At 35.9% G+C, this 11,701-nt stretch overlaps 1 non-coding gene across 1 annotated transcript; it reads left to right on the forward strand.

The window, feature by feature from the left end:
• Nucleotides 1–6,334: 6,334 nt before the first annotated feature.
• Nucleotides 6,335–6,527, forward strand: LOC149422507 (U2 spliceosomal RNA). The gene has a single exon (XR_016302480.1). It is a non-coding gene; the product is annotated as a U2 spliceosomal RNA (small nuclear RNA).
• The last annotated feature ends 5,174 nt before the right edge of the window (nucleotides 6,528–11,701 follow it).

The following is an 11,701-nucleotide window of genomic DNA, read 5'->3' on the forward strand; positions in this document are numbered from 1 at the left end:
TTTCGTCTGATGAAGCTCAAACTCCCACGTGCTGTCAGACCTACACTCCACCTCAAAGCAGCTGTTGTAATTCCGCCAAGGGAGCGTTCCAGTTGGCTTACATCAGCTTCCCGGTCGACACCATTGGATAATGTGATAGCGCTGCGGACTTATTCTTACGTGATATCACGTCGTCGCCCCCTCCATGTGGATTTTACAGACACCCCAAGGTGTCTCCATCCTAGACGCCCCGACCGCGAACCATGTTCCCGTTCATTACAAGGCGGCATCACAATTTTTCATTCTTCTCTCGCGCCCGTCACAAAACACGGTCCCGTCAGAGGGAATAGTTTTCAACATCCCGCTAGTCCGCTCCGTCCGCGTTGGCAACCCCTACCACATGATAGCGTGAGAAAAAAATCCTTCTGACTAGTCCATATTTGTGGGATACGAATTTACAGCGTCACTATCTGATATTAACCAACTATGAAGTTTAATCGTGGTTTAAATTCGGGAATGAGGTAAGGTTTGCGAATGATACTACCGAGATAATATCGGACTGGTTGAGAAATCCTGAAAAATTGACATGTTGGTTTTATATACATATTAAAATGGATTAGTGGTAATTGTTAGTCAACAGATGTCAGCATCGCTCGTTCTAAGTTAAACCGGAACACCTCAATTGGAAATGAAAAACACTTACCCTAGACTCTATTTCATGTGCGCAAATTATCAGGCGCGGACTGGAAAGCGGTTCCCGATTCCCATAGAGCGCTCTCTATATAATGCTTTAGTGAAAGCTGTTTTTTGAAGTGTGAATTCCGGACCTTTTATTTTAAAATGCTATTGTGTCCGCAAAATTGCTTTAATGACTGTCGTTTGCTTCCCTGATAGACGAATGTCTCTTTATACTGACCAGTCTAACCCGAGAAATGCCCATTGCAATCACCTTTGACTGAGGTCACAATCTAACGTAGACTTGCAGCAGTATCCCCTACCGTCTACAGTTGTTTATGATGTGGTACGCTTCGTTTTTAACGCTTTCACAAGCTTAGCTTTGATCATCAATTTGCCTCTGATAATAATAAAATAATAGCAGTAATTGGATGACTTGCACAGCGCCGTTCTTGTACAAAATCACCTCAACGGCGTTGTACAAACCTATAATACATCTCTTCAGTGAACTACGTCACTACTTAGCTATTTATGGAGACAATATACAGTACAACACTTACCTGGTAGGTCACTCGAGATTAGCACTCAATTAACATTATATAATTGTTCATTAGCGAAATTCAGATACAGGATCTAGGACATGATTGATAAAATTGAATATAACTGGACTAGACTTTCTCTTAGGAATGGTATATTTCGATGATTCACTCCCCCCCCCCCCTTTTCTACGTGAACCCAACACTCTTCCGCGATTTTTGTCTCCAACTTCCGATTTTTTTTCCTGATTGTACGTAATTTTATTGCCAAATATTATTGTACGCTCCTTCTTTTGGGCGGGTTTTTTTCCATTTAATCGGGGGTATACCTCCGTTTTGTCTCTTTCATCCACGAAAAGACATAAATAACTTATAATGTGCCAACCATCACTTGAAAATGTTAAAAAAAAGCTATAATTTTTTTTATCTCTTGCCATTAATTTTAATGGATTTTCTTCTCCTATACCCACCATGTTAAAGTCTAATGGGCACTTTAGACAAAAATTCTTGTAAATCTTTCCACTTGAATTTTAAAGAAATCTGAAATCTTTTTTCTCGAGTAACAGATCTGTTGCAACCAAATCTCGCGCCGTTCCATGTGATGCTACGCGTTTAAAAAGGGTTGTGGACCCCTCAAAATGTCAAGTTGATACGCCTTGAGTTTAGCTAGTGCGTTCACCTAATCATTTGGTGGGAATATTTTCAAGGTCGATGTCATATAAATCAAAGCTCAACTTTTAAACATCCCTTTGTCCTGTCAAAGTCGCACCTCCCCTTTTTCCTACCTGTAATACGATTGGGCAATCCAGTTCTTCTGTTGCAATCCCAATGGAAAACTCCCACCCACGTATGCAGTTCCCTATGATTCATATGCGCCTGTTCCGATAGATGGCTCTACTATGACGGTTTATATCATTTACCTTGGGAAAGACCTTGGTCCATCACAACTTTTATACCTAGATCTACCTGGAAAAAAACATTTTATTCTTCGACCTAGCTGGGTAAAACCATTTGTACCTATACCTAGCTGATTTAATCATTTCGTACCTATGTCTACCTGAAATGAATTATTTTTTACCTCGAACTAGCTCGGTAAAACAATTATTTATCTACTTTTATGGTCTACGCCAACAGCCCAGCGTCGATTCAAGACCTTAAAGATGGAATTCGTGAGGCTATCGAGGACATAAGGCAGCCACTTAGCGATTTGGTTATGGAAAATTTCACGTTATATACAATTGTATATAACGTGAAATTTCGTTGTAGTAAACAAGCTCATGGAAAGATGCAACCTCAGACTCTCAGAGACAGATCTCGGATTGTAGGGAAGAGTTGAAAAAATGTTGTTTCTAAATATCTATAATATTTTATTGTGATTATAATAAATGCATTATTATTCATTGTTATATCAACGGTGACCAGATAACTCATCAAATACATTTTGTTACCATGGGCCGGGAAACTACATAATAATCGTGTCTAGGATGAACGAAATGTTTATGAAGATGAGTTAATGATGAACAAGTAAGTTTAATATCATGGTGTTTGAAAGATAGAGTACGGAAACCGACTGCAATATAGTTGTGAGTGAGGAATGCTTGAAGCGGGTGGATGAGTTTACGGATTTAGGAAGTATGTTTACGAGAGATGGCACAGCTGACAGAGATGTTGAAAGAAGGGTAAATGGAGCGCTGAACACGGTTGGCGCTAACAACAAATTGTCCAAAGAAGAGAATGTAGCATTCCAGCACAATGGAGTGCTGTTACCTACCCTGATGTATGGCAGTGAGGCATGGATCTGGTAGAGGAAGAATGAAAGTAGATTGAATGCGGTTGAAATGAGATCACTGAGGAGTATGTGTGGTAAAACCATGTATGATCGTGTGAGAAATGTTGAAATCCGTAAATAACGCGTTAGATTCAGAAAGGGACGCTTAGATGGTTTTTGGCATGTTAGAGCGAATGAGCGAAGAAGGGATTGTAAGGAAAATATATGAAATGTGAATGGTAGCAAAAGTCGGAGACGCCCGCGGAAGACATGGCACGATCAAGTGAATCAGATAGTTAAGTCGGGCCATGTCAAAAGTCAGAATAATAGAGTATAATGAATGTGAATAAGGCAAGGAGTAGTGGGAGTAGTTTTCCTACATACCTACTTAGTGCAGTTAACATCTATCAAAATATCTCCCGATTTATATTGAAAATTGAAGTAATTTATAGTGAAAAATAAAATAAAAAACTATAGTAGTGAATAATCAAAGTTTAATACACAAAAGAGTGAATTTAAAATAAACAATATAATCAATTTAAAAACCTATCGGTCTTTTGAAATCTAATTTGTCAACACCATTTTTAAGTTTAAAATAGTGCAAAAACAATAGCCATCTTACTATAAACGTACTGCCCAATGCTTCTTTTGTTGACATTTTCGTACATTTGTTACTAAAATTTTGTTTATTTTTGTCTACCGGTCCTGACACAACCGTGTCATTAACTTTTCGTTTTTGAGTTTAAATTTAATGTTATTATTATGTTAAGTTTACATATATGTATTTTTTTAAATTATGTTCTTGTAAAGCTGCACATCTTGATACTTGATACAGGAATGCCCTAGTGAGTGCAGAGTATGTTTTTTTTATGTTATAAACTGTTTTTTGAATAAATAAATAAATAGTAAAAGTGAACAGTGTTTCCCCACTGCATCGAATTGCATCAAATCATCTGCTCATAAATTCAATATAAACAAAATAAAAAAGTGACACTTAAAAATACATAAAACATTCGTTATAATTTAAATAATTATTTGATTTATTATTCTCGTACTACACCATCTATCGACCAGTGGACAAAACGTAATCAGTCACCTACCGAGCAATATATTTCAAAAACTAGAAGTAAGCCGATATATGTCACTAGATTGTAAATTTAATAAAATTTATTATAAATATAAAATTTAATATGTAAAAATTATCAATATCAAAGTCAAACCATCTTTAAAAAATGACCCCGAAAAGTAATATGGTTCAAAAATTTGAAAGCTTCAAAGAACAATTATTACAAACAATGACTGATAGAATTGATCTTCAACTGCAAAATTTTATAAAAAAAAGAAATAAATAAACTATTTTTGGATAATATTATATTAAAAATATATTAAAAACGATAAACAAGACCTAGTTAAGAACGTAGAATTCTGCTCGAGCAAAATTGATGATTTTGAAAAAGAAATTTAAAAAAACAAACGACCACCAAAAAAAACGAAGCCAAAATTGATGAATTGCAAAAAGAGGTTAGAACCCTCAAACCATCTGTCAATCATATCCAACAGAGCGCGCTTGAAAATACTATCGAAATACAAGGAATTGAAGTGAAGAAAAATGATAACGTACAAAAACCCATTGAACTACTGATGTAGGCGCTAGACTTATTAAAAATAATTCTTTGATAAGCTACTACAATCCGGCCAAGCAAATTATTTCTATCCAATACAATTCAAAAGAAGCAAAGGAGAATTTCATTAGACAAAAAAATAAAGGAATTCTCATCCCTAAAGAAATTAAATACCTACTCGGAGTCAACGCAGAAAAATTTCATTAATGACAAGCCTACCCCACAAAATAGGCAGCTCCTGTGGTTGGCAAAGTCGACAAAAGCTTTGGGATACAAATATGTATAGACGAAGGACGGACAAATTTTACTAAGAAAGAGCGACGACTCCCCTAAAATACGAATTAAGGATGCAAACGACATACCATTACAGTCAACATGAACTGGGACAAGATGAAGAAATCTTATCAACTTGACTACTAATAATTAATGCACAACAAAAAACCAAAAAATGGAAGACATATCAGACAATAGATAACACATCACCAATCCCAGCGAATACAAAAATGTAATAAAGACTTGGATCGTTACCATGCCACAAATACTGCTATAACATCCTACCCGCTGTAACTTTACAAATTCTTAATTTTTATTTATTTGTTTTTTTTTTTAATTATATATTTTGTAAATACGGAATTATTTGTTTTATAAATATATTCTTAATATTTTAAAACATAATTTTATAATTTATAATCTTAACTGCATAATAAAACATAATTATACCCACGAACTGGCGATCCCTATATGGAATTTTTTGATATTATACCTACATATATGCATACTGTTGTATTATATTTTTTGTTTAATTGTATAATTGTTTTTATTTTTTACTTAATATAAAATTTATACATTTATATGTATGTAACAAAAAAAATGTATTAATAAATAAATTTAAAAAAGTAGGTATGTGCCAAGACATGGAACTGGAGGAAGAATGAAAGTAGACTGAATGCGGTTGAAATGAGATCCCTGAGGAGTATGTGTGGTAAAGCATCTATGATTGTGTGAGAAATTTGGAGATCCGCAAATAATGCGTAAGATTAAGAAAGGGACCCTTAGATGGTTTGGGCATGTAGAGCGAATGAGCGAAGAAAGGAGTATAAGGAAAATATATTATGGAAATGTGAATGGTAGCAGAGGTCGGAGACACCCGCGGAAGACTTGGCACGATCAAGTGAATCAGATAGTTGAGTCGGGCTATGTCAAGTGTCAGAATAATAGAGTTTGTTTGATACGATGTATGAATGTGAATAAGGCAGGGAGTATGTGCCAAGACATTATATTATTATTTATTCTTATTATTTTATGTTTCAAAGTATCTGTCAAATTAAAATTATACTACCAACCATGTAAAAGCCCTATGGGCGTTAAATAAATAAATAAATAAGACCGAGTTGTTTGGCGTTTTGTCATCTCTGCCTACCCCTGCGGAAACGGCGTGATGGTTAGTTAGTTATATTTTATATTAATGTAATAAATGTATTATTATTCAATACGGGTAGTATTAATTACATTATGTAAACTAACATAATATTTTGTTTTATTATGTTCTGTTTAGTCCGGTTATCTGTAGGTACAATATATTATGTAGATCATGTAGATTATGTAGATATTATGTAGAACCACAAAAATTGAGTACCTATGTTCGATAAATTTTGATTCAAAAAAACGCGTGGAGATGGCGCCACTTTCTTTAGCGGCTCGCAAGCGGACGCTTACAGCTGATCAATTTAAACTCAAAATTTCCCAACCATAGTATCGCTTCTCGGCCTGTTGGCTAAGATCAAAGTGTAGTATCTGTTCTTATCAGCTTAATATCTGATAGTTCCCGCAATGCGGGACCAGTATATTAAACTGATTTTTGGAATGTGACGGGATGTTCGGGGCTTGCTCCACTCTTGTCGCGGGTTGGCCCGGCATTGCAGTGCCGCCGGGATCGGCCCATCTTAATGTTTTCAAATTGAAGGTACCATAGATGGTAGATGGTTCCTGTTAGAGGTGATCAGGTGAGGCGCATACCTGATTCCAAAATACTCATGAGTATTTTATACCGGGACTAAATATTTTTAATAGATACTTTTACCAGGTATTTTTGACAAGTATTTTTAATAGGTATTTTTAGTAGGTATTTTCGATGGGTAACTTTTGTTGGGTATTTTTAGTATGTATTTATTGTTGGCTCTACACTCGCGCGCGAAGTCGCGCCGTGAATTCACGCCGCGATCCGCGCGTGAACTGTGTCCATCCACATTCCACACTCGCAAAGTTTCAGTCTTGTTCGCGACTTAAAACCGCAAACCCTTTGTCGCGGGCCAAAAAACCGACAAAAATCGGGGAATGGCGCGAAGCGCGAACGCGAAGATTGCGAAGGCGTGAACAAGATCCACACTCGCGTTTCGCGGCCTTCGCGGCCGTTCGCGCCGCGAGTGTAGAGCGCGCTTTAGATAGGGAATATTTGTGTAGTAGGTATTTTTTGACGGGCATATTCGACTGGTATTTGATCAGATATTTAGCGACGGGAAAAATGTGGGGAATTTTTTCTCGAAATATAGCTACCCCCCCCCCATGGTTTTTGAAAACTTATTGTGGGGAATCACATATGAATATTTTGCTTGTGCGGAATTTTTTTTCAATAAAGTTCCGTAACAACCCCCCCCCATGGATTTTCAAAATTTGGTGGAAAGTAGCGATTTTGTTTTTTTTTTACCCAGTAACGAAAAGTACCACCTCTAGTTCCTGTAGTAGTACGAACTTACTGTGTACCAAGGAATACCGGTGACAAAATACTGAAAAGTATTTAATACCGACCTGGGGATTGATTCAGTATAAGTAGTTTCTAAACTGCACTCACATATTCCCCACATTTTTTTACGTAAGCTTGATTCTCCCATTAAAATCGGGGGGGGGGGTTGTTAGAGAATTTCTGTGATACGTAATTCCCCACTAAAAAAATTTAGATATGTACTTCCCTACAAAATATTTCAAATCAATGAAAGGGGGGTTGTTACAGAACTTCTGAGAAAAAAATTTCCACACAAAAATTCATATGGTGATTACCCACAATAATTTTTCAATATCCATGGGGGGGGGGGGGGGGGGTACGAAATTCCCTGTCGAAAAGTTCCCCACATTTTTCCCATCAAAAATACCCACCAAAAATACCTGGTAAAAGTACCTATTAAAAATATTTAGTCCCAGTATAAAATGTTGCGAGTATTTTGGAACCAGGTATTTTAACAGGCATTTTTAAATAGGTACTTTTAACAGGTATTTTTGAGATGTGAGAAAGGTTTTAGAGTTTGTTTTGACTTCAGTAGTATATGTGAGAGAGACAGAAGATGAGGGAGATAGAAACACCTACATAACCCGCTGTAGTAGGTAGTTTGGATCTCTCTGTCCACAGCTCTACTTAGATACTAAACTCTGTAAAGTACTCGTTGTTACAATATAACATTATCAGTACCAAACCATTAACAGATAGGTACTTTTAATAGGTACTTTTAACAGGTATTTTTAATAAGTACTATCAACAGGTACTATTAATAGGTCTTTTTAACAGGTATTTTTAAGAGGTAATTTGTATAGGTATCTTTCGTACCCGTAGTCGTACCTAGTAACGAAAAAAATAACGGCAAAGCACCAGAGCCAGCCCCCCCCCCCCCCCCCCCCCCCCCCCCCCCCCCCTTGGATTTGGAAAAATAAAATAACTATTTGAGTCCAGTTACAAAAAAATACCTGTTTTCTAAATTTGCTAATTCCCAACTATACATAATTTCTTTCGTATACCTTTGATAAAAATAATACTCCCAGCTGCCCGAATCTGGATTATGGCAGCCGTCGAGTACGTTGTAAAGCTGAAGGTAAAGAGATGCGGAGGAGGAAGTTGGACTGTTTTTCCGATTATTCACATTTTGTAACTAAAGACATTCCAAACAACATATTTCGATTCATAGTAGGTACTATATCACCAGGGCGAAACTGACAGTATCCACTGTCTGATGTCTGACCTATTTACCCGATATTTAAATAATAACACGTTTCACATTGTTCCCTTTTATCGATGTAGTTGAAAACATTAACACGAAGGTAGGAACAAATGACCTATATTGCAATTTCGAACAAACTTCTGTTGCCAGGGGAACCTACGAATACGAATTTTTATTTGTCAGGAATTTTACCCGAAGTCTGTCAGTGCAAATAGGACCACGAATGTGTTAAATCTAATATTTTTCATTCAAATCTTATATGTGTGTCCTTATCTTTGGCGATTAAATCCTTTTAATTGTTACTTACAGGATTGCTGACGTGAAATTTATATGAATTTGCTATAAAATTTATGGATTTGTGACTTTAAAACGCGTAAGTACGATTTATTTACATTCTTATTATCAAACAACGGTTCAAGATTGATCCCAAAAAACGACTTTCGAGTTATTACTCTAAATAATATTCGTCCCTCTGCAACACTTTTAACCGTGAACATCTCAATGCCACTTATTTGAATTAGTTTATATCTTGATTTTTTTTATATTTGAATACCACACAAGAGTTCCAACTGCCAAAGCCAGTGGCATTTTGAAAGCCCTAATATTTTGGGTTAGGTTAGGTTAGACTAGTTTTGGTAAAATTTCGATCGCGCTGGCCTCGCTTATTATGAATATTTTTTAGATAAAACCTTTAGATTCACCTTAATTACTGTACGACACAACTTTTAACCTTCGGGGAGGTGGAAAATATTGCAATAAAAATTTCAATTACGTAAAACTAAAATTAGCTTTCGTTTTGTGAAACGAGACCGTCCATTTTCAAACTTTTCTTTGTTTATTGTCAAATGTCATTTTGTTTTGTTGGTATTTCTGTTACTATAGGACAAAACGAACGGCTAGAAGTAGCTAGAGACAATCGCGCGGGCGTTTTTTTTAATGTTAAAAAATTCCGTCAAATTAGTCTTTACCTAATATGCATGCATTATGTGCGTTGTGATTGAAATTTATTAGCTGGATTTTATTTTTTTACGTTCAAATTTTATTTAAGTAAACTATATCTGCGATGTTGAGCGGCTACGCTAAGTTTGTAATACAAAAGAAAGTGCGCCTTTTATAGCGCCTGCTCGCGTCAAGGCAAGAAAAACATCCCAGTTTTCAAGTAGTTTAGCGGCTACGCTAGGTTTGTGTAACATGGTTTGTGATTCAAAAGAAAGTGTCCCCTTAATACCGCCTGCTCGCGTCAGGGCAAGAAAAACATCCCAGTTTTCAATTAGTTTAGCGGCTACGCTAGGTTTGTGTAACATGGTTTGTGATTCAAAAGAAAGTGTCCCCTTTATACCGCCTACTCGCGTCAGGGCAAGAAAAACATCCCAGTTTTCAAATAGTTTAGCGGCTACGCTAGGTTTGTTGTAGTTTTATATATATATATAGATATATATTTTATATTGATATATATATATATCTCAAAAACCATGTTACACAAACCTAGCGTAGCCGCTAAACTATTTTAAAACTGGGATGTTTTTCTTGCCTTGACGCGAGCAGGCGGTATAAAAGGGACACTTTTTTTTGAATCACAAACCATGTTCCACAAACCTAGCGTAGCCGCTAAACTATTTTAAAACTGGGATGTTTTTCTTGCCTTGACGCGAGCAGGCGGTATAAAAGGGACACTTTTTTTTGAATCACAAACCATGTTCCACAAACCTAGCGTAGCCGCTAAACTAATTGAAAACTGGGATGTTTTTCTTGCCTTGACGCGAGCAGGCGGTATAAAAGGGACACTTTCTTTTGAATCACAAACCATGTTACACAAACCTAGCGTAGCCGCTAAACTAATTGAAAACTGGGATGTTTTTCTTGCATTGACGCGAGCAGGCGGTATAAAGGGGCATTTTCTTTTTCATCATAAACCATGTTACAAAAACTTAGCGTAGCCGCTCAACATCGCAGAAATAGTTTACTTAAATAAAATTTGAACGTAAAAAAATAAAATCCAGCTAATAAAATTCAATCACAACGCACACAATGCATGCATATTAGGTAAATACTAATTTGACGGAATTTTTTAACATTAAAAAAAACGCCCGCGCGATTATGTTTCTAGCCACTTCTAGCCGTTCGTTTCGTCCTATAGTAACAGAAATACCAACAAAACAAAATGACGTTTGACAGTAAAGTTTGAAAATAGACGGTCTCGTTTCACAAAACGAAAGCTAATTTTAATTTTACGTAATTGAAATTTTTATTGCAATATTTTCCACCTCCCCGAAGGTTAAAAGTTGTGTCGTACAGTAATTAAGGTGAATCTAAAGGTTTTTATCTAAAAAATATTCATAATAAGCGAGGCCAGCGCGATCGAAATTTTACCCTAGTTTTAGTTAGGGTAAACTTATCGAATATCACTGCATGCAAAAGCTCTTTAAAAAAAATCACTTGATTTCAACTTATAAAAATAATGGTGGTTTCCATATATTTATGTCGCGGGTTTAAGTTTATAAGTGCTTTTGTACTACGCGTTCAGCGTTATTCAACAAGTATATCTTTAGTTAGGTTATGTGTCTTGTTTGCTTGTTATTTTTCTTCACATTTCTTCAATGTTCTTCTGTTTTGTTATGGAACCCAAAAGTGTTGTGCTACAGCGTGAGAATTCCGATAAAATAAGTTCCTCGTGAGGTGCGACCACACCGAGTTCCTCACCGCAACCATCAACTTCACTCAAATTGATTCCCTTTGATAAAAAAAAATATACATCATAAAATTATCTGTCAATCGGTGTGGTCTCGTGAGAAAATTATTACGATTTATACATTACCAATGATTCTGAGTGCTTTGATTAGAGTTTTTGTAATAATTTGCATTTCACCTACTGTTAGATTTATAAGTATAATTAATAGTTCACCTACTGCCTATCTATTACATGTTTCCATGAAGTTTATGAGTTTAATCTGTTTATCTGGCATTGTAATAATTATTTTTTTTCATGAAATCGAAATTGCCGTAGAAATTTCGATGGTGAAATTTTTTAGGTCCATCTCGACATGAAATTTATTATATTTTTTGTTGTCATGAAATTAAGTATCTACCTTTAGTCAATGATCTTACCTACATAATAATTAAGTAGTCCTTGTAGTCAAT

Source organism: Hesperophylax consimilis, chromosome 7 (assembly GCF_061612785.1).
Source record: "Hesperophylax consimilis isolate HC1 chromosome 7, BYU_Hcon_1.0, whole genome shotgun sequence".
NCBI lineage: Eukaryota > Metazoa > Arthropoda > Insecta > Trichoptera > Limnephilidae > Hesperophylax > Hesperophylax consimilis.